Below are 8,177 nucleotides of genomic sequence, written 5' to 3'. Positions count from 1 at the left end.
CCTTGGAATGAGAAGGCGGAGGGGGCTAGATACAAAATAAAAACATGAAAAAATAAAACACCTGGGGCACCTTTATTTTAGCCACAAGTCAGTGAGCGTGCAGGGCAGCCGCCGCCGTGCCCGGGTGACCGGCCGCCGGGTCAGGGTCTCCCTCCCGAGGTGCCGGCGAGTAGGCACCCCCGCAGGACGGGAGGTGGCCCGGGCTGACCCACGCCCCGGGCCCTGCACCCCGGGACTCCCACGGGCCACGGGGACATGCTCCACATCGGCGTGGAGGGCCGGGGCGGGCCTGTCAGCGTGCGTCTGTGCTCAGAGCCACGGCAGCGACAGCCACGCTTCCGACGAACAGCCTCCCACACGGAAGCCCCGCCACGGCCCCGCCACGGCCCGCCACGGCCCGGGGCTGCGGCTGCTCCTCCCACACGGCCCTTCTCCAGGGGCCAGCCCTTCTCGAGGGGCGAGCGGACCTGGGGAGGCGGCGCCAGGCCCAGGCCTGGGGAGTGGCTGAGGGTTTCCCTGCCCAGTCTCCGGAGCCGCCCCGGACGCCTGTCCTGCTGTCGGGTGGGGGCGGGAGCTGCGCCTGCAGTCCCCAGCGCCCAGGCTCGGGGTGCCGGCCGCAGAGCCCCCAGGGGAGCCGGCCCCGCCTGCCCACCGCCCAGGGCCTGCAGAGAGGCCTGCCAGGGCCCGGCCGGGCGATGCCACCCGCTCCTTCAAGGAACAAACAAAGGTGCCAGTTCCGGGAACGGCCGACAGCTGGGGGCCAGGCTGGCAGGGTTGGTGTCCTGGCCGCGGCCCCCGCCCGCCCGCCGCCCGCTTTATGGCCAGGTCCTGTTGCGGGCAGGGCAGGGGCCGCACCACACCCTCCGGCCCCTTCCGGGAGCGGCCAGGCCTGCGAGAACCGGCTCCTCCTGGCCGGGCCGGGGGGCGGGAGTGGCCTTCACTTCCCGGGGGGGGGGCAGCCGGGGCGCCACGTTCTCCAGGCCACAGAAGCGGGGCTGCAGCCAGGAGCAGAGAGGGTCAGGCCTGCAGCCCCTCCCGAGTCCCGGCTGCCTCTGGCCCCGAGGACGTACCTGTGTGGCCAGAGGCGGAGGGTCTGACGGCCACACGCGGGCGCAGCCTGTGGGGACCCACCTGCCGCTCCGGAGCCGTGGACTAAGCCGGCTGGGGCTGGAGGAGGGGCTGAGGATGGCAGATTTGGGGGGTCAGCCCGGATGGGGTGAGCGTCATGGTGCTGGGCCAGGGGCTTGGGGAGGGAGGAGGTGAGGCGGGTGGGGGGCTTAGGGCCAGGGTGTGGGCACAGGGCCAAGGGTGGAAACTTAGGGCCGGGCTGGGCTGGGTGATGGGGGAGCCCAGGGCAGGCGTGCAGGACCACATTTGAGAGCCATGCCAGCCAGCATAGGGCAGGCCGCTTCCCACAGGGTCTCCTGGGCCAGCTAGCAGAGCCTCCTTATCCCTGAGTCCTTCCCACCCAGACCCTGGCCACGCCCAGCAGACCACTCCCCTCGGACCCAGAGCCCAGGCTGGGCCTGCAGGCTTCTCCTCCACAGTGGGCCAGACCTGAGGACAGAGGCTGGGAGACGTGGCAGGGCGCCCTCTGCTGGAACCGGGGCTGCAGCCACAGTAAGTCCCCCGCCCCTCACCTCCAGGCCCTGCTCCCCACGCCCCGCCCCCGCAGCGGCTCACTAGGCACCCTGGTGAGGGGTGGGGGGCAGCGGGCAGAACTGGAGAGGGGGCTGGAGGGAAGAAAGGGGAGGGGGAGACGCTCACCGGGTGGGGGTGTTTCAGGGGTCTGACCCCACCATTTGCCCCAGGCTCCACCCTCAGGCTCTGCACACAGCGGCGTCAATAGCTTCCGCTGTGGAGGGCGGGCAGTGCCCGTGTACCCGCTGCGGGCGGCCCCCCCCCCCGTGCCGGGGGACAGAGCTGGGGGAGTGTCCAGGGGCCCCTGAGGACACAGGCAGGGACGTGGGGGCCCTGCCTAGGGGCAGCTGGGGGGTGCACAACCGGCTGGGTGTGGGGGCCTCGGGCCAGGCACCTCCCTCCGCTGCCCCAACAGCAGCACCAACTCCGGTGCCCGTCCATGAGCCTGCACCCGTGAGGCGCTGAGCCAGCCGTCCAGTTTGCGGGGAGCTGGGTGGGCCAGGGCCTTGCTGGGTGGGCCCTCTCCCTGGAGGTGGCCCCAGCACAGGGACTGGCCCAGGGGCATGTCTGGGGGGGTCTCAGCACCCCACATTTCGGGGCCTGTGTCACAGTGACCTGAAGCCCCCAGAGAAGCCAGGAAGGCCAGCGGAGGAGGGACGAGCTTCCATCCCGGGGACCACCAACTGCCCCCCAACCCTGCTCCTGCAGCACCCCCACAGCCACCGGCCAGGCCCTGGAGTGAGCAGGCTGAGCCCCGGGCCTGTCTGAATGGAACCACCCCCCTCACCTGCAGGGGCACGGGGGGCGGGTGTGGGGCAGCGATGCTGGGACAGCCCGGGGCCGTGCCCAGGTCTGGGGGCGGGACAGGGCCCAGGAGGCTCTCGAGGCAGAGACGCAGAGCTGGGCTGAGAGAGTGTGAGAGGGAAAGGCAGGGGCTGGGGCGCCTCCTGACTTCCCACCTGCTGGGCTTGGTGAGGGGGGCCGGGGAGGCAGAGAGGGGCCCCGAGGGGCTGCGGCGGCCATGGCACCGAGGTCACCGGTTCTCATCAGCAGCAGGTGGGGCGGCCTCCTGGGCCTGGATCGCGGGATGGAGCTGCCCCCGCTGCCCCTTCGCAGGACAGGAGGGCTCGGGACAGCCACGGAGAACTTGGGGATCCCAGGTCCTCCAGCCAGGTGCACCCCAGAGCCCCACACCAGCCCCTCCAGGCCCCGTGCCACTCAGCCAGCTCAGTGTTCCCTCTGGGCTGGGGGCTCCAGCAGCAGATGCTCAGGAGCGTGGGGAGGGGAAGGGTCTGTGCCCGGGCCCCGCAGAGCCCGCTCCAGCCAGACCCCAGGACCCACCAGGGGGTCCCATTCACCCCTCCCACTCCCCCAGGCTCCAGAGGCGGACACGCCAATGCTCACACCCGCCAGCAGGGGGCGCGCGGAGCCTGCTCTCCCTGGGGTAGGACACGCCAATGCTCACACCCGCCAGCAGGGGGCGCGCGGAGCCCGCTCTCCATCCAGAAGGCTGTGCCTTTGGCGCAGGTGTGTGCACTGGAGCCCTCGTGTGAGCCTGCGAGCAGGTGAGGAACCCCACACGTGTGTAAGCAGTGTGTGTCCAGCCACCTCCGTGTTTCCTCTGGGTGTTTCCACGTGTGTGTAAGTAGTGTGTGTGTGCCCCCGGACCTGTACACACGCGTGTAGGCACGACGGTGTGTGCCTGCCCACACCTACCCTGCGGGCCCCTGTGGTGGGAACCCTGCCCCTGCGGGGGCTCACCCCCTAGACCCAAGCCCAGCGGTCACCTGACCCCACCTCTGAACTGTCCTCAGCTGTGGGCCCGCCCACCCACCAGGACCAGGAGGCCGCGTCCCTGGGAGGGCGCTCAGGCTGGGCCCGAGGAAGCTGGGGCCTCCACTTCCCTGCACGGTCTCGGCGGCCCCTCACCTCTCTGAGCCTCGGCTTCCCCATCTGTTCAGTCTCCGTCTCCCTGCGGTGAATGCCAGCAAGCCTGTCAGGCCACGTAAGGAAGCAGGGCCCTAGCCCTGGCCGGTGTGGCTCAATGGATAGAGCGTCGGCCTGCAGACTGAAAGGTCCCAGGTTCGATTCCGGTCAAGGACATGTACCTTGGTTGTGGGCACATCTCCAGTAGGGGGTGTGCAGGAGGCAGCTGATCGATGATTCTCTCATCGATGTTTCTGACTCTCTATCCCTCTCTCTTCCTCTCTGTGAAAAATCAATAAAATATATTTTAAAAAAAATATATATATATAGATATATATAGATATATATAGATATATATATGTTTTTGTTTTTTTTTTAAAGAAAGAAAGAAAGAAAGCAGGGCCCTCTACACGCCCGCCCTGTCTCCCAGCTCCGGGGCCCTTGGCCTCCAGCCCTACGAGATCGGGGGCCCTGGCAGCCGCCTCCCTGACGCCGACCTCAGACTCCCAGGGCGGCCTCCACGTGAGCGGCCGGAAACCCGCCCTGTCCAGGCCACGGGTGCTGCGCCCTCATTGGTTGGCCACGAGGAACTGGCCACTGGGAGCTGAGGAGCCCGGGGCCTCGGCCGTGGACCGGCCACAGCAGGTGGGAGCCAGCATCCCCCGGGACCCGACACCCGCCCTGCCCACCCCCTGCTGCCCTCGCTCCTTGGTGCAGGCCCCGCTCCCCATCCTCTGTCCTCAGTTTACCCACTTCTTCCCATCCCTCTAGCCCAGGACACCCGCCCGGCTCTGTCCCCGCCCCGAGGCCCCCAGGCCTCCAGGAAGCCGCCCGGCTGCTGGGCCGCCAGCTCTGAGCCACGCCTTCCCACAGAGACCCCCAGCTGTGCCTCGGGGGGTCCTGCCCAAACGGGGATGTCCCCACAGCAGTCACCCCGCTGGGGACTGCACGTTTGTGTCCCCCAAGATCAGATGTGGGACCCTCACCCCAAAGTGGTGGAGTTAGAAGGGGTGAGGTGGGGAGGGGCTGTGGTGGGACCCGTGTCCTGAGAGAAGACCCAGAGCCCCCGCCCACCCCGTCCCTGAGGCCACAGCGAGGAGGGGCCGCCCAGCCGCCGGCACCCAACGTCACCCCCACCCACCCCACCACCGTCAGACTCGGGGAGGGGCACCCCAGCCCGACTTCAATGGCACCGCACCGGGCAACCAGCCACCAAGTCTCAGATGGGGCCAGCCATCCCACTCCCCAAGCCCCCCCTCAAACCCCCCACAGGCCCCCCACAGGCCCCCCTCAAACCCCCCCACAAGCCCCCCACAAGCCTCCCCACAGGCTCCTCACAGGCCCCCCTCAAACCCCCCCACAGGCCCCCCACAGGCCCCCCACAGACCCCCCCCACTGGCCCCCCACAGGCCCCCCCTCAAACTCCCCCACAGGACAGCCCCCACAGGCCCCCCACAAGCCCCCCACAGGCCCCTCACAGGCCCCCCACAAGCCCCCCCACAGGGCCCCCCCACAGGGCCCCCCTCAAACTTCCCCACAAGCCCCCCCACAGGGCCCCCCCACAGGGCCCCCCTCAAACTTCCCCACAAGCCCCCCCACAGGCCCCCCACAGGGCCCCCCTCAAACTTCCCCACAAGCCCCCCCACAGGCCCCCCCACAGGGCCCCCCTCAAACTTCCCCACAAGCCCCCCCACAGGCTCCCCACAGGCCCGCCCACAGGCCCCCCCACAGGCCCCCCACAGGCCCCCCCACAGGCCCCCCACAGGCCCGCCCACAGGCCCGCCCACAGGCCCCCCCACAGGCCCCCCCACAGGCCCCCCCACAGGCCCCCACAGAGAACAAACACGCTCCACGGACAGCCTGCGCCCAGAGGCCAGGGAGCGATAACCCGCCGCCCCTCGCCCGCCTTCCCGCCTTATCTGTTTGCGTTTCAGCCCAGCGGGGGCCGGGGGGCCCGCTCAGCGCGGTCGGGGACGTTCGGCTCCGGGTGAGGCGGGCAGCGCCCAGCGCCCTGGGCGGGAGCCTGCGGGACCCTCCCCTCAGGCAGGGAAAGCCAGGGCTCCGGCCACAGCGCGGGGCATGGAGCAGCGAGCACCGGGGTAGCCAGCCCCAGGGTCAGAGGTGCCTGGAGAGGTGGAGCCAGTGCGGGGGCTGGGCCGAGCTGGGGCTGAAGCTTCCGGCCGGCCCGTCCTGGGCACAGCCCCCCTCGTCCACCCCCAGCTGAGCCCTGCCTGGTGGGCAGGCGGGCGGGCCAGCCCCCTTACACACCCAGGGCTGCCCGGGCGGCGCCCACAGCTCCCTGGGGAGGCCCCCTCCTGACACTGGCCCTGGTCTGTGTGCTCCCGTGGGGCCCAGCAGTGGACACCGAGCCACAGGCCGGCCGGAGGCGGTGGCAGGGGCACAGGGACCGCCTGGTGCCTGGAGAGCGGCGCCCTCACTGGAGAGCGGCAGTGAGCACAGGCTGCCCTGCGGGGGCCCGAGCCCAGGGGGAGGGCAGGGGCTGAGGGAGGGGTCCTCACCGGCTCAGCAATGGAGCCCGCCGCCACGCAGGCCAGCCGTCTGGTCAGCACCGGCCCCGGGCAGCTGTCACAGCGGGCGGCCAGGCCAGGCCAGGGCGCACCGAGGCCATGGCTGTGGAGACCTTCGCCTGACCCCGGAGCACGGCTCTCAGCCTCCGCTGCGACCGCGGGTGGTGTGGCCACCCCTGGGCGGAAGCCTCTCATGGACAGGGGGGTGCGGGGTGGGCGGGCCTGTGGGTGCTCTGGCACCTCCACAACCAGAGGCAGCAAACCAGCCCCCAGAAGGCCCTGCTGGGGGAAACGCCGGTGCCTTCACGGCCTCAGGCCCCGGAGGGGTGCAGGGCCCGGACGGGCAGTGCCCCCCGGGAGCAGGAGGCAGCGTGTGGCCCTGCCCCTGGGCCCTGGACTCGGAGGCTGGGCAGGCCGGGCCTCAGTGCCCCCGGGGCTCCCTGACGCACAGCCCGCCCGGCCGGGCCGGAGCCCTCAGGGCAGCCACGCCGACGGGGGCGGGGAGGGCAGGGGTCCGAGCGGGCCTGAGCGCACAATCGCCCCTTGTCCGCGGCTCCGCTCCCCGGCGGCCAACGGGACCTGCTTATCGCTGGGAACAATGGCCACACACATGCTTATCGCCCGCTGTTTGCTCCGGGGTCAGCCACAAACATGCCGGCCCCGAGACTTCCCGTGATGCCCCCGCCCCCCGCGGCCCTGGAGCCCTGCCCCGGAGCACCCACCACCCCCCCGCGCTCGAGCCACACGGCCTGCGGTCACAGATCCTGGAACACACAGCCAATGTTTCCAGGAAACTCCAGCCACCTCTCACACATGCCCACAGACACATGCATGCACACGTGTACGTACACACGCCACACAGGCACATCCCCACATATACAGCACACATATAGCACAGACACACGTGCACATTCACATACAGCACACACCAAATATACACGACAGATACATGCACAAGCTCACATACCTATACACACAGCAGACGTACATGCCCACCTATGTGCGTGCACACCCATGTGTGTACATGTGCATATACATATGTACACACGTCACATATACAGCACTGGCACAGGTGCACACGTTCACACTGCACATGCCTGTACACACAACACAGACATACATGGACACGTGTGGCGCACATACAGCAGTCACGTGCACATGGTGACACACCGCACATGGAACACAGACACGTGCTCACAGCACGTGCACACACACAACACAGGTGCACAAGGTCACACATGACACACACCGACATACGTGCTCAAGCATCCTTGTCCAGGTGATATCCAAACCCCCCGGGGTCACGTCTGTGTCCCTCAAGCTGCTGGGGTGACACTGGGGACCCCAACGTAGGGACTCCCACCTGCCACAAGCCCCTGCGGTGCCAGGAGTGTCCCAGCCCCTCCCTCAGCTCCGCCCTCCCGGTGCCAGGACCCGAGAACAGGCTGAGGCTGCGGGAAGGCCCCCCTGCCCTGTGACCCCTCCGCGAAGCCTGGACAGACGGTCAGCACCCAGGCCAGGGCCCCTTCGGCACCGCCCGCTGAGGAGCCGCGGAGGCCCGGCCCCTCGGCCAGCCCTGCGGCCGCCCGCCCGCGGGGCACAGCTCCGGCCCCTCGAGCCCCAAGAGAAAGGACGCAGCTCCCAGGGCCGGGACCCGGCGGCCGAGGGCAGGCAGCTGGCGAGCCGGCTTCTGTAGAGCAACTTCCTGTTAAACCAGTGACCGGTGGCCGCTCCCGCGTGGAGGCTGGGCCCGGGGGCCTGGGACTCACAGTCCAGCCCCAGAGGAGGCCGGCTGGGGCTGGCCCGCGCCGACAGGCCCCAGTGGAAGGAGCGAGGCTCCGGGCCCAGGTCTCCAGGGGCCAGATGCCCCTCAGGAAAGAGGAAGCTCCGAGCCACACCCCGAGTCTAATATGGGGTCCGCTCAGGGCCAGCTGCCTGGAGAGCTCCCCAACTTGGAGAATCCAAAACACCACGTCCCTGGCCCTCACTCACCTGACCATGACCTTCACCCAGGACCCGTCATGGCCCAGGCCTACGTCCCGCCCATGGGCCAGGCCCACCGGCCCCGCTGCCCCTGCGCCC

This window comes from Pipistrellus hanaki, assembly GCF_964339955.1.
Source record: "Pipistrellus hanaki genome assembly, contig: scaffold_39, whole genome shotgun sequence".
NCBI lineage: Eukaryota > Metazoa > Chordata > Mammalia > Chiroptera > Vespertilionidae > Pipistrellus > Pipistrellus hanaki.
Note: the sequence above shows the minus strand (reverse complement) of the source record.